At 46.9% G+C, this 23951-nt stretch overlaps 1 protein-coding gene across 1 annotated transcript in view; it reads right to left on the reverse strand.

The window, feature by feature from the left end:
• LOC119972149 (regulator of G-protein signaling 22-like) overlaps positions 1-23951 on the reverse strand; it is an 810134-nt gene that overhangs the window by 197378 nt on the left and 588805 nt on the right. The window lies entirely within an intron of this gene.

A 23951-nucleotide genomic window follows, 5' to 3' on the forward strand; every position in this document is an offset into this window, starting at 1 on the left:
CTGGTGCAATGGTGAAGTCAAACTGTTGAGGTGGCAAGATGGATACAGAACTGGCCCTGTCACCTAAGGCAAGCAGCAAAAAGGTGTTTTTCTGAATGGAATGTTTGACTAGTGGTGTTCCACAGGGAACGGTGCTGGGGCCTCTGTTGTTTGTAGTATACATAACCGAGTTGGAGGAAAATGTAGCTGGTCTGATTGTTAAGTAATGGGTTAAGAGACATTGCAATTAGTTGTCTCATTTATGTTAAATGTTTAATGATTAACACTGATATGTAAAGGGGCTTCAGGTGGACTCGGGATCTTGTGATGTGGTGATTGAGTTTAGTGCAGAGTCTGTTAAAGTGAAATAAAGGTGTTTGTGAAAAGGAGCTGGACTTTTGTCTCTTCATACCACAGCATCCATTTGTTTAACAACTGGTAACAGAGGACGGTTGCCGTGAAGGGTTGAAAGATACAATTTTTCCAGATCAAACCAAGGAGTGAAAGAAAAAGGGATATATGGCTGAACCCAGGACGAAGATGGCCAGATATGATTATCCTCCCTTATTTTCTGAAAGAGAATCATATGACCAATGGAGAAGTGCGGTAGTTATGTGGACTAAGGTGACTGCTGTAGGAAAGAGAAAGCAAGGTATGGCATTGACTCTTTCTTCACCCGTAAAAACAGTAAAATCCAAAACAAAGTGCTTTCTGAGCTGGAGTTGGAAGAGTTAGACTTAGAAGAAGGTCTGGCGACTTTATTACTTTATATGGATAATATTTATAAGAAAGATGACTTGTTAAGTGCGTATGAAGCATGGTCGGATTTTGATAAGTTCCGGAAAATGGAGGATTTATCTATGGAAGACTATATAATGGAATTTGGCAGACTTTATAAAAGGCTGCAGAAACACAGGCTGGAATTTCCACAGTCTGTGTTGGCCTTTAAATTACTTGACTGTGCTAGAGTGAGCAACATGGATAGGCTCTTGGTTTTGACAGGAGTTCAGTTTACGGATAATGATACCTTATTCGAACAGATGACAACAGCTTAAAAAAAAATTTGGGGGAAACATTCAATTCCAATGGCTCTGATGACCCAAATAGGTCAGCCTGCAATCAGGCAGAATATGGAAGATACACTACTAATAGGATGGCGAAATCGTATGGCTATGAACAGGCCTCAAGACTATAAAAGGAGCCCGAGACAAGGAAATTATGAAGACAGAAACCCAGTTAGAACCTACAATAGGAGGATGAACCCCAGAAATGCACGGGGCATGATAAATCGATGTTTTCGATGTGACTCTCAATACCATTATGCTTTCAACTGTCCAACTCGTTATGATAGAGTATTTGAAGTGACACATAACACGGAAGAGTCAGAAGAGGAAAAAGATAGTGACCAGAAAGAAGGCATTGTCCTATTAACAAGCTGTTTTATGCCGGTAATGAGGGTGTTGGTTGCAGAATCTTTTAACTGTGCTGCATTGGACAGTGGCTGCACATCTACTGTGTGTGGGATTGACTAGTTAAAATGTTATCTGGACTCATTGGATGCTGAAAATCGTAACAAGGTTAAGGAATTTAAAAGTTCCACAAGTTTCAGGTTTGGGGATGATAATACTCTGAAGTCGCTGAAAAGAGTGTTGATCCCTTGCAATATTGCTGGGGTGAATCATTTTATTAGCACGGATGTTGTATCAAGTGAGATACCTTTGCTTCTGAGCAGACCGTCGATGAAGAAAGCACAAATGAAGCTGGATATGGAACAGGATAAGGCAACAGTTTTTGGAAAGACGGTGGACATACAATTTACACAGTCGGGACATTATTGTATTCCATTATTGACAAATAATGTTTCAAGTAGAGTGGTTAAGGATGTATTAATGACAGTTGATAATGCGACTTTAGCTGGTAAAAAGCTTATTGTAGGAAAACTGCATAGGCAATTTGCACATCTGTCTCCTCGGAGGCTGAAAAATTTATTAAAGGATGCAGGGGTAAGGGATGACGACTATTCTAAGCTGATAGAACAGGTTAGTGATCGCTGTGAAGTTTGCAGGAAGTGCAGAAGGACACCAGCACGACCGATAGTAACCCTACCTTTGGCCAGGGATTTTAATGACATTGTGGCCATGGACCTTAAGATCTGGGATAAAGCAAATAATATATTTATTTTGCATTTTGTAGATTTAGCAACCAGATTTAGTCAATCAACGATTGTACGAAGTAAAGAAAAGAGAATAATTTTGGATAAAATTGTGGGAAAATGGATCGGGACAGGAATGGGTCCACCAGCAAAATTCTTTACGGACAATGGGGGAGAATTTGCAAATGATGAATTTAGGGATATGCGTGAAAACATGAATATCAGAGTTATGAACATGGCTGCAGAAAGCCCGTTTAGTAATGGTGTCTGCGAAATAAATCATGCTGTTATCGATGACATGCTTCGGAAAATTTTGGGAGATCGACCAAACTGCACGCCAAATTCAGCTTTAGCATGGGCGGTACATGCAAAGAATTCATTGCAGATGGTTGGGGGCTATAGTCCTTATCAATTAGTGTTTGGTAGAAATCCTAAAATTCCCTCCATTTTGGATGACCAGCCTCCAGCTTGGGAAGGGACTACAATTAGCTCAGGTTTTGCTGAACATTTAAATGCATTACAAAGCAGTAGAAAAGCTTTTTTGGAAGCAGAAGTCTCTGAAAGAATTCGCAGAGCTTTAAGACATAATGTACGGCCATCAGATGCCATTTTTCAGCAAGGAGACATGGTATACTATAAGAGAGACAATTCTAATGAATGGAAAGGCCCAGGGAAGATCATAGGCATAGATGGCAAAACATTTATTTTGCAACATAGTAATCAAACTGTTCGGGTACATTCATCAAGGATAATGGGTACCGATTACAAATTTTCAAATTTAGACAGAGCAGACTGACATGACGAGGAACCAGAGTCATCTGGTACGCATGTGTTACAGAACTATGAGGACCAGTTAACTGATATTGACAGGGTTTCTGTAGAGGGACACGACACTTCTGATAAATTAGATCAGGCCATTTTTCCGAAAGGGCAACTGCCAAAGGTTGGTACAAAAGTGACATACTTGCCTGAAGGGTCTAGTCAATGGAAGGATGCAACTGTTATTAGTAGAGCAGGGAAGGCCACTGGAAAATATAAACATTGGTTGAATGTACAGCATTCAGGGGAGGAAGTTAAGACAATGGATTGGGAAAATGATGTTCAAAAATGGAGGGCACAGAAACGCAGCGCCAGTTCAGATAGTACATCGGATAGTGAACAGGTTCGCAGGAAAAGGTCGAGAACTATTGAAAGGACATCCCGCTACAGATGAGAAAGATCAAGCAGTAGCAGTACAGAACGAGATACCAGGCAGGAAAGGGGACGTAGTTTATCAAGATCTCGGAACAGGAGTAAGACTACGAATACTAATAGAAGTAGAAGCCCACATGCACGTGAGATTTTGGTGGCTTCAAATAAATTAGATGTAAAAGTTATCAAAGATTCTAAACAGCAAGAATTGCATAGTTGCAGTGAATTTGGGGTACACACAGAAGTACCGGATAGGGGACAAAAAGCTCTATCCCACAGATGGATTTGTACAGAAAAGGTTCTTCCAGATGGAACTTATAAGGCAAAGGCCAGGCTTGTGGCAAGGGGATTTGAAGAAAACTTAGACGATCAGGACTTAAGGGTAGATTCACCTACAGCAGGAAAGGTTATTTTAAAGATCTTCTTGGCTCTATTAGCCACAAAGGCATGGGAATGCAATCTATAGATATAAAAGCTGCCTTTTTGCAGGGGCATCAGCTCCAGAGAGACATTTTTCTCCGTCCTCCTAAAGAAGCAGCTAACACAGAAGGGGTACTGTGGAAGTTGAACAAATGTGTATATGGATTAAATGATGCATCTAGAGTGTGGTACTTTTCGGTGAGGTCAGTCTTGTTAAAGTTAGGCTGTTGCCAGTTGAAAGCAAATCCTGCAATGTTTTACTGGCATTATAAAGGAAATCTTGCTGGCATCTTCATGATGCATGTTGATGATTTTTTGTGGGGTGGGAAGAGTGATTTTGAAGCCATTGTAATCTCTGGTTTGAGGAAAGAATTCGGGGTTGGAAGTCGGGCTTTCGGTGTATTTAAATATATTGGTTTGGAAATCGGACAGACTCAGTTAGGGGCAACTTTACGTCAGCAATCTTACTTGGGAAAGCATCAGCCCAATAGCAATTAGTCGTGGCCGGGTTTCACAAAAAGATGCAATGGTTTCGGAGATAGAAAAAGAGCAACTGCGAAGTTTAACTGGGCAACTGAACTGGTTAGGAAGACAGACTAGACCGGACGTGAGTTTTGATGTTTTAGAGTTGAGTACAAAGATGAATGATCCCAAAGTGGAAGACATAATAAGAGCAAATAAAGTGTTGGTCAAACTAAAAATGCAGGAGTGTGTTTCAAAGTTCCCTGTTTTAGGTGATCCTAGGCATTTGAAACTCATAGATTATAGTGATGCGACCTATGCAAATTTATGTGATGGAGTTTCAAGCGCAGGAGGTTTTATAATTTTCCTTTTGAGGAACAATGGTAAATGTTGCCCTCTTGTGTGGGAAACAAAGAAAATAAGGAGAGTGGTCAAAAGCACTTTGGCTGCTGAGACGTTAAGCTTCGTGGAAGCGGTGGACATGGCCTTTTATATAAGTCAGATATTGACAGAAATTTTGGGATTAGGGGATTTGGGTAATATACCTATTGACTGTCACATTGACAATAAATCCCTGTGGGAAAATGTGCACTCTACAAAAAGTGTCACTGAAAATAGGTTACGGATAGACATCGCAAGTTTAAAGCAGATGTTGGATAGAGGTGAAATAACAAAATTAAATGGGTTGACAGTAGCTCTCAACTGTCGGACTGTTTTACGAAAAGAGGGGCTAGTTCACAGAAACTTTTAGATATTGTGAATGAAGGGCGCCTGTTTCTGTGAATGTTTTTTTTCTTCTTAAAAAAAGGGGGGAATCAGGTGTGTGTTTTAGTTTCTTGAAATTTTAGTTTCTTGAAATGTTGTTTTCACCTAATTGTTTTTTTTCTCCAAGGAAGGGGAGACTGTTAAGTAATGGGTTAAGAGACATTGCAATTAGTTGTCTCATTTATGTGAAGTGTTCAATGATTGTCTCATTTATGTGAAGTGTTCAATGATTGTCTCATTTATGTTAAGTGTTCAATGATTGACACTGATATGTAAAGGGGCTTCAGGTGGACTCTGGATCTTGTGATGTGATGATTGAGTTTAGTGCAGAGTCTGTTAAAGTGAAATAAAGGTGATTGTGAAAAGGAGCTGGACTTTTGTCTCTTCATACCACAGCATCCATTCATTTAACATGATTAGTAAGTTCGCAGATGACACCAAGGTTGGTGGAGTGGCAGACAGTTTTGAGGATTTTCAGAGGATTCAGCAGGACATAGATAGGTTGGAAAGTTGGGCAGAGAAATGGCAAATGGAGTTTAATCCAGACAAATATGAGGTAATGCATTTAGGTAGGTCTAACAGGGGGGAAACATACAATAAATGACAAAGCTCATCAAATGGCGGCAGTGATGTTATTGTGGGAGTGGAGCCGGGATCTGCTCTGCTTTTACATTCGCTTTGTGCTAAAAGCTATTTTGGCTGTGTTTAGTTTCGCTTTCAGTTGGAAAGCTGCATTGAAGCAAGCCGATGTATGCTTGATCTCTCTCTTCATGAAAAAGAATGTCCCCTGATCACTTGATGATTTCAAAGTGATACCTGTTTCTGTAGAGAATTTAAACCTGCTGTCTTTGTAAAAAAGGTTTAACTTATGGATGTTGCAAAAAAAAAAAAAAGAAGAAAAAAAGGGTTATCTTCAGAGTACTGTATCATTTTGGGGGGGGGGGGTTATCAGGATTGGTAGTTGATAAACTGTTTACTGTGTGTTTTTTAAATGTTAACTGGGTTCATAGAATAAACATTGTTTTTGTTCAACAGTACTTTTAGTTCTCTGCTGCATCACAGCTTGTGCTCCCCATAACCAATATCTATTCAAAGTTATGGGTAAAGTGAACTTCATTATATACTTTGGGGCTCGCTAAACCCTGGCCTATAATAAATTGGGGGCTCGTGGGATAAAAGTCTATCTTTAGTGATTGAGTTGGCTTAGTGAACAGTGAGGGGTGTTTGTGTTTGCTTTTCAGTTGAGGCATTCCAGTTTAAGTAGATAGTGTGTTGTGGACAATTGCAGTTTCAGATGTATTTGGGGGTGGAGAAGGTCCCACGCAGTACCTTACGAACAGAGACTAAAAAAAGGCTTTTAGATTTGGCAAAACATTGCAGTTAGACAGCATACGAAAAGAGGTACTTATGGCAGTAGCTGAGCATTTAAAATTGCCTGAGATACAGTCTGACTCATTAGAAATGGCAAAAATTCAGTTACAGATTAAACAACTGGAACATGAAAAAGAATTAAAGCAGCTTGAAAACGAAATGTGGGAAAAAGAAAGAATAGCCCAAGCAGAACAACAAGAAATTGGCTAGTTGAAAGAAGACAGAGAGTGGTAGTTGATGGGAAATGTTCAGAATGGAGTTCAGTTACGAGTGGCGTACCACAAGGATCTGTTCTGGGGCCGTTGCTGTTTGTCATTTTTATAAATGACCTAGAGGAGGGCACAGAAGGATGCGTGAGTAAATTTGCAGACGACACTAAAGTCGGTGGAGTTGTAGACAGTGCGGAAGGATGTTGCAGGTTACAGAGGGACATAGATAAGCTGCAGAGCTGGGCTGAGAGGTGGCAAATGGAGTTTAATGTGGAGAAATGTGAGGTGATTCACTTTGGAAAGAATAACAGGAATGCGGAATATTTGGCTAATGGTAAAATTCTTGGTAGTGTGGATGAGCAGAGGGATCTCGGTGTCCATGTACATAGATCCCTGAAAGTTGCCACCCAGGTTAATAGGGTTGTGAGGAAGGCCTATGGTGTGTTGGCCTTTATTGGTAGAGGGATTGAGTTCCGGAGCCATGAGGTCATGTTGCAGTTGTACAAAACTCTAGTACGGCCGCATTTGGAGTATTGCGTACAGTTCTGGTCGCCTCATTATAGGAAGGACGTGGAAGCTTTGGAACGGGTGCAGAGGAGATTTACCAGGATGTTGCCTGGTATGGAGGGAAAATCTTATGAGGAAAGGCTGATGGACTTGAGGTTGTTTTCGTTAGAGAGAAGAAGGTTAAGAGGTGACTTAATAGAGGCATACAAAATGATCAGAGGGTTAGATAGGGTGGACAGCGAGAGCCTTCTCCCGCGGATGGGGGTGGCTAGCACGAGGGGACATAGCCTTAAATTGAGGGGTAATAGATATAGGACAGAGGTCAGAGGTGGGTTTTTTACGCAAAGAGTGGTGAGGCCGTGGAATGCCCTACCTGCAACAGTAGTGAACTCGCCAACATTGAGGGCATTTAAAAGTTTATTGGATAAGCATATGGATGATAAGGGCATCGTGTAGGTTAGATGGCCTTTAGTTTTTTTCCATGTCGGTGCAACATCGAGGGCCGAAGGGCCTGTACTGCGCTGTATCATTCTATGTTCTATGTTCTAAAGAGAAAAGGATCAGCGAAAAAGAAAATGAGAGCGAGGAAAAAGAAAAAGAGAGGAAAAAGAAAGAGATGAATAGGAAAAAGAGAAAATTGCCAACTTTTCCATTTCCACTTCTAACCTGCGCAGCTGTTTGCTTTGTGCAAAGAAACTGTTACTGCTATTGTATTTTGAATTCAAGCCGTTCTGTAAATTACTAAGTATAATCATCTCAAGTAAAGCCTTCTGCAGGTGCCTGTAACAATCTCACAGCTCATAATTTGGCTCAAAAAACAAACGACCCTTGTTTGATCAATTCCAAAGTTAGCAAAAACACCCTGACAAATACAGCAAAAATTCCAATTCCACCACCAAGATCAAAGTATATTAAAAACAATAAACCAATTGACTCAGATGAAGACAATGACGAGATTAACGTACCTGAAAAAGTAACTACAAAGGTAATTCGATTAGCTCCGCTTCGAAGCAAAAGGGTGAAACTTGAATCTAGAGAAACAACAGCGAATGAGGAAACGACTACAAGATCCCAATATGGCCGACAGTGGGTACATGATGTAGCCGATCCCGTTAAATTGGACAAATCGTCTAACGACCTGACGCATCGCAGGAAGGGAGGGATAATCACATGGGAACAGCTCCATTGGCTCCAAAACATTTACCATCTTCATCCACTAGATGAAATGAAATGAAAATTGCTTATTGTCACGAGTAGGCTTCAATGAAGTTACTGTGAAAAGCCCCTAGTCGCCACATTGTTGTGCCTGTCCGGGGAGGCTGTTACGGGAATCAAACCGTGCTGCTGGCCAGTGATTTAGCCCTGTGCTAAACAGCCCCTTGTGGCTGGCTTAAAACCCGAAGCAGCTAATGCTTTAAACCTGGTCCCACCCACTTGGACACAAGCCAGTACATACAGAAACGTAGTTGACCAATGTATTGAAATAGATTGTGGCATGCATAGTCAGCACCATAACAACCCTCAGGCTTAGCCTGAGACAGCAGTCGCTCCAGCGGCAACCACTGCAAATAACACAGGAATATTAGCATTAAATACAATCACTCCTTCTCCGGAACACCAGCTCCGACCCCTGTTCTTGCCCCATTAAAAGACTCTTTAAAAAAAAACATACAATGTCTTTATTGGGGTAAAATAGGAAATTGGATGAAAACATGTTGTTTCAAACAACAGGATGAACAAAGAAATAACAGTCGACCCAATAACAATCCGCCTCGTGAAACGTCCTATGACTCATACAATACGTTTCCGCCCCGACGTCAGTCACGTGATTCACACAAAGAGACACGCCCAGAGTTATGTACCAGCACGACGCGTATAGGGAACAACCTAGGCCCCTCCAAGCATTACCACGTAGGGACGCACTGAATGTGGCGACCAGAACTGCACGCAGTATTCTAAATGCGGCCTAATCAAAGTCCGATACAACTGTACCATGACCTGCCGACTCTATTGTACTCAATACCCCGTCCGATGAAGGCAAGCATGCTGTATGCCTTCTTGACCACTCTATCGACCTACGTTGCCACCTTCAGGGTACAATGGACCTCAATTTTCCCCAGGACTCTTCCATTGACCATATAGTCCGCTCTTGAATTAGATCTTCCAAAATACATCACCTCGCATTTGCCTGGATTGAACTCCATCTGCCATTTCTCTGCCCAACTCTCCAATCTATCTATATTTTGTTGTATTCTCTGACAGCCCTACTCGCTATCTGCAACTCCACCAATCTTAGTATCATCTGCAAACTTGCTAATCAGACCACCTATATCTTCGTCCAGATCATTTATGTATATCACAAACAACAGTGGTCCGAGCACGGATCCCTGTGGAACACCATGTTGGAACCAACAATTCTATGGACACGTGCTTGTAGGATTAGAATAGCGGTTTTAATATACTCACAACAGAGCCAGCCTATTAGCCATTCAACTTTCGGTGAACTGGCCGGCTGACCATGTGGCACTGATCTTTATACAGCGGCTCCAGGGGGAGGAGTCCTGCGCGGAACCAAGGGAGAAGCCCAGTACAATTCTCGAGCATTCCCAGAGCTACTCCCCCTGGTGGTCAGGTAGTGCAATTGCACTTACAATATAGCACATGTATATACAGATTATAATCTGGTGTGAATCACATTCACCACATTCACCCCCTGTGAAAAAAATCGAGTCCAGCGGGGGTGGTGGCTCACAGTTAGTCTGTCTGGTGGACGAATTGTTCGTTTCGATCTGCGGAGCACCGTGGTTGCAGCCTCTTGCGGTAGTTGGGTGGGTGCTGCGAGCTGGGGTACGATGGCAGACTCTGGGGCGGGTCTCGTCCGAGCTTTATACACCTCTGGCTCGACCGGAGACTGGGGGCGGGCTGGTTCTGGTGCGTGGAACCGGTGGGGTGATCTTGCGGAATCGGGGAATCGGGGGCGCGAGGGGGCGGCAGCATAGGGAACGGGGTAAGGGGTTCCTCAGTGGTGCCAGGTCCCGAAGGGATACTGTGTCCTGGCGACCGTCCAGGAACTGCACAAATGCGTACTGGGGGTTGGAATGGAGGAGGCGCACCTTTTCAACAAGGGGGTCAGTTTTGTGCCCCCTGACGTGCTTCCTCAGGAGGACCGGGCCTGGTGTCCTCAGCCACGCCGGAAGTGAGATTCCCGTGGTAGTGCCCCTAGAAAAATTGAAGAGTCGCTCGTGAGGGGTTTGATTTGTAGCTGTACAGAGGAGGGATCTGATTGCGTGGAGCGCGTCTGGGAGAACTTCTTGCCATTGGGAGACTTGGAGTTTTCTAGACTGGAGGGTCAGTAGGACAGTCTTCCAGACCGTCGCGTTCTCCCTCTCCACCTGTCCGTTCCCCCTGGGGTTGTAGCTAGTCGTCCTGCTCGAGGCGATGCCCTTGTCGAGCAGGTACTGACTCAGCTCGTCGCTCATAAAGGACGACCCCCGGTCGCTGTGCACGTAGCTGGGGAAACCGAACAGGGTGAAGACACTATGCAGGGCCCTAATGACTGTGTGGGAGGCCATATCAGGGCATGGAATGGCAAAAGGGAATTGGGAGAACTCGTCGATTATGTTGAGGAAATAAATGTTCTTGTTAGTGGAGGGGAGTGGCCCTTTGAAATCGATCGCAAGGCGTTCAAAGGGCCTAGAAGCCTTGACCAGGTGGGCCCTGTGTGGTCTATAGAAGTGCGGTTTGCACTCCGCACAGATCGGGCAGTCCCTTTTACCTCCTTGTTGGAGAAAGGCAGGTTTCGGGCTCTGATGTAGTGGGCGAGCCGGGTGACCCCTGGATGGCAGAGGTCCACGTGGATGGCTTTCAGACGGCTGATCTGCGCGCTGGCGCATGTCCCGCGGGATAGGGAATCCGAGGGCTCGTTGAGCTTCCCCGGTCGATATTTAATATCGTAGCTATAGGTGGAGAGTTCGATCCTCCACCGAAGGATTTTATCATTTTTTATTTTGCCCCTTTGCAAGTTGTCAAACATCAAGGCAACCGATCGTTGGTCGGTGATGAGGGTGAACCTCCTACCTGCGAGGTAGTGCCTCCAGTGACGAACAGCCTCCACGATGGCTTGTGCTTCCTTCTTGACTGAGGAGTGTCGGAGTTCTGAAGCGGATAGGGTACAGGAGAAAAATGCAACGGGCCTCCCTGCCAGATTTAAAGTAGAGCTACCTCTGAGGCGTCGCTCTCAACCTGAAAGGGAGTGGATTCATCCACCGGCCGCATGGCTGCTTTGGCGATGCCCTCCTTGATGCCGTCGAAGGCCTGGCGTGCCTCGGCTGACAGGGGAAATCGTGTGGCCTTAAAGCTTTGTCTGCATATTGAGGGACCCACTGGGCGTAGTATGAGAAGAACCCCAAGCACCGTTTGAGGGCCTTGGAGCAATGAGTGAGGGGGAGTTCTAAGAGGGGGCGGTCCGGGTCTGGGCTCAGGACTCCGTCCTCCACGACGTAACCGAGGATGGCCAGTCTGTTTGTGCGGAAAACAAAGTTTTCTTTGTTATAAGTGAGATTTAATTTCTGTGCCGTTTGGAGAAAACGGTGGAGGTTGGCGTCGTGGTCCTGCTGGTCATAGCCGCAGATGGTAACATTGTCCAGATACGGAAATGTGGCCCGCAATCCGTACTGGTCCTACCATTCGGTCCATTGCTCGTTGGAACACCGAAACCCCGTTAGTGACGCCGAAAGGGACCCGGAGGAAATGGAAGAGGCGGCCATCGGCCTCGAATGGCGTGTAGTGGCGGTCCTCCGGGCGGATTGGGAGCTGGTGGTATGCAGACTTCAGATCCACCGCGGGAAAAAAGCCGATATTGGGCGATTTGATTAACCATGTCTGCAATTCTGGGGAGGGGATACGCGTCTAGGAGCGTAAAGCGATTTATGGTCTGGTTTATAGATGATGACTATGCGAAATTTCCCCCCGGTCTTGACGACCACCACCTGAGCTCTCCATGGACTATTACTGGCCTCTATGATCCCCTCACTGAGCAGCCGTCGGACCTCCGATCGGATAAAGACCCTATCCTGTAGGCTGTATCGCCTGCTGCGAGTAGCTACTGGCTTGCAATCCGGAGTGAGATTGGCGAAGAGCGGAGGGGGGGGGAGATGCGCAGCGTGGTTAGGCTGCAGATAGTGAGTGGGGGCAGGGGCCCGCCGAAGCTGAGGGTGAGGCTCTTGAGGTTGCACTGGAAATCCAGACCTAATAAGAGTGGCGCGCAGAGGTCGGGCAGGACATACAGTTTAAATTTAGAATAACTAGCCCCTCGAATTGTGAGCGTAGCAACGGTGCGTCCTTGGATTTGGACTGAGTGGGAGCCCGAAGCGAGGGCGATAGTTTGGCTCACCGTAAAAATAGAAAGCAAACAGCGTCTTACCAACTCTGGATGTATAAAGCTCTCGGTGCTCCCGGAGTCAGAGGCATGGCGTGCTGTACCCGTTGATCTGGACCTCCGCCATCGAACTTCGTAGGTGCTTGGGGCGGGATTGATCCAGGGTGACTGCGCTGAGTTGCGGGTAGTCGGCAGCTCAATCAGCTGTGCTGGAGTGGCCCCGCGATGACTGTCCTCTGAGTTCGTAGTCGTCGAGGTGAGTTTCAGAGTTTGAAGGGGATGGATCCCAAGATGGCCACCCCATGAGTCGCACATGGCCGGCCGCATGGAGGAGGATTGCCAAGATGGCCGCCCCCATGAGTCGCACATGTCGGGTGGGGGTGGAGTCGGCATACAGGCTGCAGCATTTCGGGGCCTGCAGGCCTGTGAATTCAGGGAACGAGTGCTTTGAGCCGTGGGAGGGTTAGAGGCTGGGGCTTTCTTCGCCAGGCACACTCTGGCGTAGTGCCCTTTCTTCCCGCAGCTGCTGCAGGTCGCGGATCGGGCTGGGCAGTGCTGCCGCGGGTGCTGGCTTTGGCCACAGAAATGGCAGGCTAGGGCAGCTGAGTAGCTGGCTGGGGCAGCAGAGTAACTGGCTGGGGCAGAGTAACCGGCTTTGGCAGCGCGGTAGCTGGGGGGCCGTGCGGCACAGGCTTGGGGGGACTGTTGGTCGGGGGTCCACGAAGAGGTTGCGAGGTCTGCGGGAAACAAGGTGAGGCTGCGGAAGGAAACTTCCATAGTAGTAGCAGCCTCCACAGTAGTGTCCAAGTCCTGGGCCCCCTTTTCTAGCAGTCTTTGGCGCACATAGTTAGACCTAAGGCCCGCCACGAAAACGTCCCACACAGCAAGCTCCCTATGTTCCACCGCGGTAACGGCTTGATAATTACAGTCATTGGAAAGATTGTTCAATTCTCTTACAAACTCGGCTAGCGTTTCTGTAAGCCGCTGACGGCGAGTCGTAAACACGTGGCGTGCATAAACCTCGTTAATGGGCCTAACGTACATTTTGTCCAATATTGCCAGCGCTGTGGTGTAAGAACCGGCCAGATTCAGCTGTGTGGAGATTCTGTAGGCTGAGTTTTTGTTCCTCCGTTGTTCCGGCGGTGCTTGCTTCTGCCAGGTAGGCTTTAAAACATCTCAGCCAGTGGGAAAAAAATTCCTTAGCCTCTGCATCCTGTGGGTCGAGTTCTAGGCTTAAGGGCTGCTTCCATGATTTCTTCGACTGTTTCCTGAGTATATTAAATTGTTGGAACCAACAATTCTACGGACACATGCTTGTAGGATTGGAATAGCGGTTTTAATATACTCACAACAGGGCCAGCCTATTGGCCATTGAACTTTCGGTGAACTGGCCGGCTGACCATGTGGCACTGATCTTTATACAGCAGCTCCAGGGGGAGGAGTCCTGGGCGGAACCAAGGGAGAAGCCCAGTACAATTCTCGAGCATTCCCAGAGCTACTCCCCCTGGTGGTCAGGTAGTGCAATTGCACTTACAATATAGACACATGTATATGCAGATTATAATCCGGTGTGAATCACATTCACCACACACCACTAGTCACCTTTCTCCATTTTGAGACACTCCCTTCCACCACTACTCTCTGTCTCCTGTTGCCCAGCCAGTTCTTTATCCATCTAGCTAGTACATCCTGAACCCCATATGACTATGGATTATGCCAATTTGTTTCCCTTAAACACAGGAAAGATGAAAGCTTTTGCAGCAGGGGGAGATTCATTAACCCTTCAAAGGACTGAACCAATGTTATTAGGACATGGACCACATCAACTGATGGCATCAATTTGGGTAGGTCCAGTTACACAAGCACTTCTTGGCATGGATATAATTTTAAAAAGAGCGAGATACTGAACCACTCAATTTGGGCTAAAGACAAAAATGACTGTGGCCTATTAAAAATGGAACCAGTAACCTTCATTGGGTCTGCACCACCCTGTACCAAACAGTACCCTATTAATAATAATATTGCCGATAGTGAAACAACTTGAATAAAGAGGAATATTTGTGTGAATTCATAGCTCATCAAACAGTCCAGTATGGCTTGTGAAAAAGGCTAATGGCACCTGACTATTGACACTGGAAAACCCAACTAATTCATTGTCAGGAAAACTCCTTTGGTGGCAGATCGATCTACCGTCTTTAGCTCTTTAACACCAGACCTGCAATAGTTTTCAGTTATTGACATGGCTAATGGTTTTGGTTAGTACCACTAGCTAAGGATGTACAGCCATGGTTTGCTTTCACCATCAATCAACAACAGTACACATGGACTAGACTACCACAAGGTTTTCACAATAGCTCTACAGTTTTGCACATGGATCTCCAAGACCACCTGAGGCAAATGCCTATTTTGCCCTTCACCATTATCCAGTATGCAGATGAAATTCTGATAGCATCTATCAATGAGGATGATCAGGAAAAAGACTGACTTTTACGTTTGGATCACTTTAGTGATAATGGACATAAAGCTAGCCCTGCCAAGGCACAAATTTCCCAGGGTGAAGTTGTCTACTTAGGTCAGAAAATATCCAAAGGCAAAAGGGAACTTACTCAGGACAGGATGGCTGCCATCAAAGCCGCCAAGGAACCTACAACTGTCTAGGAAGTGAGATCTTTTTTGGGATTGTGTAATTTTAACAGAAATTGGATTGATTCTTTCACTCAGATAGCTCAGCCAATGAATAATCTTTTAAAAGGTAACCGAAAATCAAAAGACAAGAATCAACACAGAACAAAAGGAATCATTGTTAAATCTGAAAAAGGTTCAGCACTAGCTCGAGGAATTCCAAACAATGGAAAACCTTTTACCATGTTTGTTACTGAAAAAAGAGGGTTACATGACAGCAGTACTAGCCCAAGAACATGGTGACCAGTTAAGACCAGTTGGACACTACTCAATTAAACTTGACAACGTGGCACTGGCACAATCATTTCCCCATACAGCTTTCATTATAATCTGACAATGAATACCCATTTCTGTTTTCACATTTTGTACTTTTTCCTTATGCATTATGCAAGTGTCCTAAGAGCCTGAGAGCCATGGAAGCCACGTATTGAGCTGTAATGGCGACAGCAGGCTTTGTCTTAGATCAACAGTTAACCATTAAATGCTCACATGCAGTCTATTCTCTACTACCCATGAACAGAGTATCACAAGTTACATCAGCCAGATGGACCAGATGGTCAGCAGTTTGGAAGCACCTGACCGTTATTTTCACCGAGCAAGTCCAGTAAACCCATCATCTTTTCTCCCGCTTCCCGAGGAATAAAAGGTAGGAGAGGTAGAGGAACATGACTTGTGTGAAAATAATATAGCAAATGGAAGAGGCACGCTTGGCAGAAGAAGAACCTCTACAAAATTCTATTCAAAGATAGTTCTTCTTTTATTGACAAAGGTACTAGAAAGGCCGGATGGGCAGTCACAACCCGTATGAAGTATTGGTTGAAGGAAGTTTGCCCCCAGGTACATCTGCTCAACAGGCCGAACTGAAGGCACTAACAGACGCATGTTGTGTGGCAAAAGATAAAACAGCTAACAACCATACAGATATGGTTTTGGAGTGGCACATGATTTTGGCCACCTGTGGAGAAAAAGAGGATTCTTTACAACAGCAGAGACACCTACCGAAATGAGAAGGAAGTACAGGACCTCCTAGAAGCCATGGCTTTGCCAAATGAAGTATCTATTCTAAAGTGTAAAGCCCATACTCATGAAAACATTATGGAAGCAAAAGGAAACACTCTTGCAGACCAAGCATCAAGGGAAGCTGCCTCTCAATAGTATAAAGAATCCAATCACATCGACAAATTGGGAGTGACCAGCTTATTACAAGACCTACGCGAAATGCAACATGACTGTACAAAAGACGAAAAATGGGCATGGTTAGAATCAGGTATTCAATTAGTAGTACCAGAAGCACTGATGCCTTTTCTGGCCCAACAAATCCATTCTTGGGGACATTTATTACCTCAACAAATGATGGATCAGTTCCAGAGAAGCTGGTGCGGCAAAGGATGCAAGAAACATGCAGAATCGGTATCAACCCATTGTGTAACCTGTCAAAAGAACAACTTGGGACATATAATATCAATACCTCAACTAAGAGCTCCTGCCCCTGCAGGACTGTTCCAGGATTTACAGGTTGACTACATCACCCTTCCCGCATGCCAAAAATACACTGACGTCCTTGTAATAGTGGATAACCTCTCTTGATCCACTGTACCTTGAAGGTGGCCACGCAGGTTGATAGAGTGGTCAAGAAGGCATACAGCATGCTCGCCTTCATCGGACGGGGTATTGAGTACAAGAGTCGGCAGGTCATGTTACAGTTGTATAGGACTATGGTTAGGCAACATTTGGAATACTGCGTGCAGTTCTGGTCGCCACATTACCAGAAGGATGTGGATGCTTTGCAGAGGGTGCAGAGGAGGTTCACCGGGATGTTGCCTGGTATGGAGGGCGCTAGCTATGAAGAAAGGTTGAGTAGATTAGGATTGTTTTCGTTGGAAAGACGGAGGTTGAGGGGGGGACCTGATTGAGGTATACAAAATTATGAGAGGGATGGACAGGGTGGATAGCAACAAGCTTTTTCCAAGAGTGGGGTTGTCAGTTACAAGGGGTCACGATTTCAAGGTGAGAGGGGGAAAGTTTAAGGGAGATGTGCGTGGAAAGTTTTTTACGCAGAGGGTGGTGGGTGCCTGGAACGCTTTATCAGTGGAGGTGGTAGAGGCGGGCACGATAGCATCATTTAACAGGCATCTAGACAGGTATATGAACGGGCGGCAACAGAGGGAAGTAGACCTTGGAAAATAGGAGACAGGTTTAGATAAAGGATCTGGATTGGCGCAGGCTGGGAGGGCCGAAGGGCCTGTTCCTGTGCTGTAATTTTCTTTGTTCTTTGTTCTTCTACATGGGTACAGGCTGCTCCAGCTAGGAGGGCCACAGCCGCCCACACAGCCAAAGTTCTATTCAAAGACTATGGGCGCGATTCTGCGATGTCACGACGGTTGGGAGAATAGCGGGCCGCGCCAGTTTTTCACGCGACGCCGGTCCGACGTGCTCCCGCTATTCTCCCAAACGGCCAAGTCTGTCTCATCGTGTTTCGCGTGCAGAAACACGGGCAATCGCCCGGTGCAGCCAAAATGGCGATTCTCCGGCACCCCCGCTATTCTCCGGCCCGAATGGGCCGAAGTCCCGACGTCGTGACGCCAGGTCATGCCGTCGCCATCCACACCGGCTTTTTAAAGTTGCCAGCCAGTCGTGCTGGCTGACGAGGAGTGAGGAGGTGAGCGGACCGTCCCGGAGTCTCCATCCCCGAGAATGCAGTGGCCAGTGGGGCGGGGGGGGGGGGGGGGGGGGGAGGGAGGGGGGGAAAGGGAAAGAGGGAGAAGTGGGAGCGGGGAGAGCGAGTAGTGGGGGGAGAGAGAGGGAGAAGTGGGAGGGGGGGAGAGCGAGTAGTGGGGGGATAGAGAGGGAGAAGTGGGAGGGGGGGAGAGAGGGAGAAGTGGGAGGGGGGAGAGAGGGAGAAGTGGGAGGGGGATAGAGGGGAGAAGTGGGAGGGGGGAGAGCGAGTAGTGGTGGGATAGAGAGGGAGAAGTGGGAAGGGGGATAGAGAGGGAGAAGTGGGAGCGGGGAGAGGGAGTAGTGGGGGGGAGAGAGAGGGAGAAGTGGGAGGGGGGAGAGCGAGTAGTGGGGGGAGAGAGAGGGAGAAGTGGGAGGGGGGGGAGAGCGAGTAGTGGGGGAGGAGAGGGAGTGAGTGCAGTGGGTCGTCCACCCCCGGATGCAACATCTCAGCCGCCCTGCCATGGCAGGACGGTCACGAGGACACGGCCGCTGGTTGCCCTGTGGCTGATGGCCACAGCCCACTGACGCACCGGTGAGGAGGACGTGTTGTTAACTGCCCGTTGGACGCAGAAAGTGACCAGGTGTTAGCTGGCCGCGTGTCAGCAGTGCGACCAGGCCACCGGGACACACAGGTATCCAGTGGCAGGCGGCTGCCGAGGTGTCGAATAACCTCCGTCTAACATGTCGTTTCCCTGCCCCCCACCACCCTTCTGTAGGTGACGATAATGTATTTGTGATGATATGATCTGCATACTCGTCTGCCATTGGGCCAGAACGTCGGCTTACCATTGGCCCTGGTCGGTCATGTGCCTCTCGACCGATTGGCCGAGAGGCTGAGTTAACCACGCCTCTATTAACGAGGTATAAATGCTCAAACGCCTGACGATCGTCCCTTTCCACTGTAGACGATCGCAGAGCTGTGTTCTAGTTAATTAAAGCCAGACTTTGGTAAATCACTCGCCTCGCGTGCAATCGATGGTACATCAGTATTCTAACCGAACAGCTATGTTCAGCGCAGTGTTGGGGCCGCAGCACTGCAGTTGGACATCCAGCAGCGTCCACAGCCACATCCCACAGTGGATGCAGGGGCAGCTGCAGCAGCAGAGTGAATGGCCGCAGAGTGGCCCGTCGTTGAGCAGCATGGAGGGGGGAGGAGGAGACATTGATGGTGGAGCCAGAGGCGACGAGCGAGGCCTAGGGTGTACCGTGGCCGAATCTCTTTTGAGACAATGCCGGACATCAACTGCAGGAGGAGACTCCGGTTGAGCAGAGAGACGGTCACACATATCTGTCACCTCGTGGCACACCTCGCCCCACGTGGAACGGGAGGAGGACACGCGATCCCGGTTGCCGTCAAGGTTACGGTGGCACTTAACTTTTATGCTACCGGCTCCTTACAGTCTCCATACAGATATCCGGGATATCGCAGGCATCGGTGCACAGGTGCATCCGGGATGTGACCGATGCCCTGCATGCCATCGCCGACCGCTACATCACCTTTCCCGAGGACGGAGCAAATCAAGAAGCACGAGCCCGTGGATTTGCCAACATGGCCAGGACACCGATGGTCCAGGGGGTCATTGATTGTGTTCACGTCCCCATGCGCCGCCTGCAGGCAATAGGGAAGTGTTCACAAACAGGAGGGGGACATACTGGTAAGTAGTTTTTCTTTTCATTATCTAATTTAGTTATTTTTATTTTGAAATTGTAGTTGTATAAGTTTACCTAAGGTTTAAGACATGGCAGGAGATCCCAGACCCGTGTCATGATCCTCATGTGCGATGTGGGAGCTCAGGGACATGTCCACTGTCACTGGCTCTTTCACGTGCAAGAAGTGTGTTCAGTTGCAGCTCCTGTTAGACCGCTTGATGGCTCTGGAGCTGCGGATGGACTCACTTTGGAGCATCCGCGATGCTGAGGAGGTCGTGGATAGCACGTTTAGCGAGTTGGTCACACCGCAGGTGAAAGTTACTGAGGGAGATAGCGAATGGGTGACCAAAAGACAGAGCAAGAGTAGGAAGGCAGTGCAGGTGTCCCCTGCGGTCATCTCCCTGCAAAACAGATATACTGTTGGGGGAGATGGCTCACCAGGGGAAGGCAGCAGCAAGGTTCATGGCACCGTGGTTGGCTCTGCAGCACAGCAGAGCAGGAAGAAAAATGGCAGGGCTATAGTGATAGGGTACTCGATCGTAAAGGGAATAGACAGGCGGTTCTGTGGACGCAATCGAGACTCCAGGATGGTGTGTTGCCTCCCTGGTGCAAGGGTCAAGGATGTCTCGGAGCGGCTGCAGGACATTCTGGGGTGGGGGGGGGGGGGGGGTGGGGGGGTGAACAGGCAGCTGTCGTGGTGCACATAGGTACCAACGATATAGGTAAAAAACAGGATGAGGTCCTACAGGCGGAATTCAGGGAGTTAGGAGTTAAACTAAAAAGTAGGACCTCAAAGGTAGTAATCTCAGGATTGCTGCCAGTGCCATGAGCTAGTCAGAGTAGGAATGTCAGGATAGATAGGATGAATGCGTGGCTCGAGAGATGGTGCAAGAGGGAGGGATTGAAATTCCTGGGGCATTGGGACCAGTTCTGGGGGAGGTGGGACCTGTACAAACCGGACGGTCTGCACCTGGGCAGGGTTGGAACCGATGTCCTGTTTGCTAGAGCTGTTGGGGAGGGTTTAAACTAATGTGGCAGGGGGATGGGAACCGATGCAGGAAGTTGGAAGGTAGTAAAACAGGGACAGAAGCAAAAGGAAGTAAGGGGAAAAATGCAAGGCAGAGAAGACATAGTCAAAAATCAAAGAGGGCAACAGTACAAGGTACAGTGACTGAGGGGAGCTCAGTGAATCGGCCCAGTAATACTAAAAAGAATAAAACTGGAGATGTTAAGATTCAAAACAGAGGTAAAAAAACCAACATAAGTGTACTTTATCTGAATGCTCGTAGTATTAGGAATAAAGTAAATGAGTTGATGGCACAAATCATCGTGAATGACTATGATTTAGTGGCCATTACTGAAACATGGTTAAAGGATGGTAACGACTGGGAGTTAAATATCCGAGGGTATCAAACTATTCGGAAGGACAGAGTGGATGGTAAGGGAGGTGGTGTTGCTCTGTTATTTAAGGATGACATCCGGGCAATAGTAAGGGATGACATCGGTGCTATGGAGGATAAGGTTGAATCCATTTGGGTGGAAATCAGGAATAGAAAGGCGAAAAAGTCTATCGGCCACCAAATAGTAACGTTATGGTGGGGCAGGCAATAAACAAAGAAATAACTGATGCATGTAGAAATGGTACAGCAGTTATCATGGGGGAATTTAATCTAGATATTGATTAGTTTAAGCAGGTCGGTCAAGGCAACCTTGAGGAGGAGTTAATAGAATGTATCCGCGATAGTTTCCTAGAACAGTATGTGATGGAACCTACGAGGGAACAAGCGGCCTAGATCTTGTCCTGTGTAATGAGACAGGATTGATTCATGATCTCATAGTTAGGGATCCTCTCGGAAGGAGCGATCACAATATGGTGGAATTTAAAATACAGGTGGAGGGTGAGAAAGTAAAATCAAATACTAGTGTTTTGTGTTTAAACAAAGGAGATTACAATGGGATGAGAGAAGAACTAGCTAAGGTAGACTGGGAGCAAAGACTTTATGGTGGAACAGTTGAGGAACAGTGGAGAACCTTCCAAGCGATTTTTCACAGTGCTCAGCAAAGGTTTATACCAACAAAAAGGAAGGACGGTAGAAAGAGGGAAAATCGATCGTGGATATCTAAGGAAATAAGGGAGAGTATCAAATTGAAGGAAAAAGCATATAAAGTGGCAAAGATTGGTGGGAGACTAGAGGACTGGGAAATCTTTAGGGGGCAACAGAAAGCTGCTAAAAAAGCTATAAAGAAGAGTAAGATAGAGTATGAGAGTAAACTTTCTCAGAATATAAAAACAGACAGTAAAAGTTTTTACAAATATATAAAACAAAAAAGAGTGGCTAAGGTAAATATTGGTCCTTTAGAGGATGAGAAGGGAGTTTTAATAATGGGAAATGAGGAAATGGCTGAGGAACTGAACAGGTTTTTTGGGTTGTCTTCACAGTGGAAGACACAAATAACATGCCAGCGACTGATAGAAATGAGGCTATGACAGGTGAGGACCTTGAGAGGATTGTTATCACTAAGGAGGTAGTGATGGGCAAGCTAATGGGGCTAAAGGTAGACAAGTCTCCTGGCCCTGATGGAATGCATCCCAGAGTGCTAAAAGAGATGGCTAGGATTGGATTGGATTGGATTGTATTTGTTTATTGTCACGTGTACCGAGGTACAGTGAAAAGTATTTTTCTGCAAGCAGCTCAACAGATCATTCAGTACATGGAAGAAAAAGGGAATTAAACAATTCAAGAAAATACATGAGAATACATAATAGGGCAACACAAGATATGCAATGTAACTACATAAGCATTGGCATCGGTTGAAGCATACAGGATGTAGTGTTAATGAGGTCAGTCAATAAGAGGGTCATTTAGGAGTCTGGTGACAGTGGGGAAGAAGCTGTTTTTGAGTCTGTTTGTGCGTGTTCTCAGACTTCTGAATCTCCTGCCCGATGGAAGAAGTTGGAAAAGTGAGTAAGCCGGGTGGGAGGGATCCTTGATTATGCTGCCCGCTTTCCCCCGGCAGCGGGAGGTGTAGATGGAATCAATGGAAGGGAGGCAGGTTCGTGTGATGGACTGGGGGTATTCACAACTCTCTGAAGTTCCTTGCGGTCCTGGGCCGAGCAGTTGCCATACCAGGAGGATGCTTTCTATAGTGCATCTGTAAAAGTTGGTAAGGGTTAATGTGGACATGCCGAATTTCCTTAGTTTCCTGAGGAAGTATAGGCGCTGTTGTGCTTTCTTGGTGATAGCGTCGACGTGAGTGGACCAGGATAGATTTTTGGTGATGTGCACCCCTAGGAATTTGAAACTGCTCACCATCTCCACCTCGGCTCCGTTGATGCTGACAGGGGTGTGTACAGTACTTTGCTTCCTGAAGTCGATGACCAGCTCTTTAGTTTTCCTGGCATTGAGGGAGAGATTGTTGTCATTCCACCACTCCACTAGGTTCTCTATCTCCCTCCTGTATTCGGACTCGTCGTTATTCGAGATCCGGCCCACTATGGTCGTATCGTCAGCAAACTTGTAGATGGAGTTGGAACCAAGTTTTGCCACGCAGTCGTGTGTGTACAGGGAGTAGAGTAGGGGGCTAAGTATGCAGCCTTGCGGGGCACCGGTATTGAGGACTATTGTGGAGGAGGTGTTGGTGTTCATTCTTACTGACTGTGGTCTGTTGGTCAGAAAGTCAAGGATCCAGTTGCAGAGTGGAGAGCCAAGTCCTAGGTTTTGGAGCTTTGATATGAGCTTGGCTGGGATTATGGTGTTGAAGGCAGAGCTGTAGTCAATAAATAGGAGTCTGATGTAGGAGTCCTTGTTTTCGAGATGCTCTAGGGATGAGTGTAGGGCCAGGGAAATGGCGTCTGATGTGGACCAGTTGCAACGATATGCGAATTGAAGTGGGTCAAGGCGTTCCGGGAGTATGGAGGTGATGCGCTTCATGATCAGCCTCTCGAAGCACTTCATTACAACTGACGTCAGGGCCACCGGGCGGTAGTCATTGAGGCACTTTACCCGCTTCTTCTTTGGTACCGGTATGATGGTGGTCTTCTTGAAGCAGGTGGGGACCTCGGAGTGGAGTAGGGATAGGTTAAAGATGTCTGTGAATACCTCTGCCAGCTGGTATGCGCAGGCTCTGAGTGCACGACCAGGGATCCCGTCCGGGCCCATCGCCTTCCGTGGGTTCACTTTCAGGAAGGCCGATCTGACTTCGGAAGCTGTGATGGTGGGTATGGGGGAATTATGGGCTGCTGGGGCACTCAACAGCGGATTGTTGGTTATCTGCTCAAACCGAGCATAGAATGCATTAAGTTCATCGGGGAGGGGTGCGCTGCTCGCAGAGATACTGCTCGGCTTCGCTTTGTCGCCCGTTATGTTGTTTAGTCCTTGCCACAACCGCCGAGAGTCTGTCTGTGACTCTAGCTTAGTTTCATATTCTCTCTTGGCATCTCGGATGGCTTTGCGGAGGTCGTACCTGG

The sequence above is a fragment of the Scyliorhinus canicula genome, chromosome 10, assembly GCF_902713615.1.
Source record: "Scyliorhinus canicula chromosome 10, sScyCan1.1, whole genome shotgun sequence".
NCBI lineage: Eukaryota > Metazoa > Chordata > Chondrichthyes > Carcharhiniformes > Scyliorhinidae > Scyliorhinus > Scyliorhinus canicula.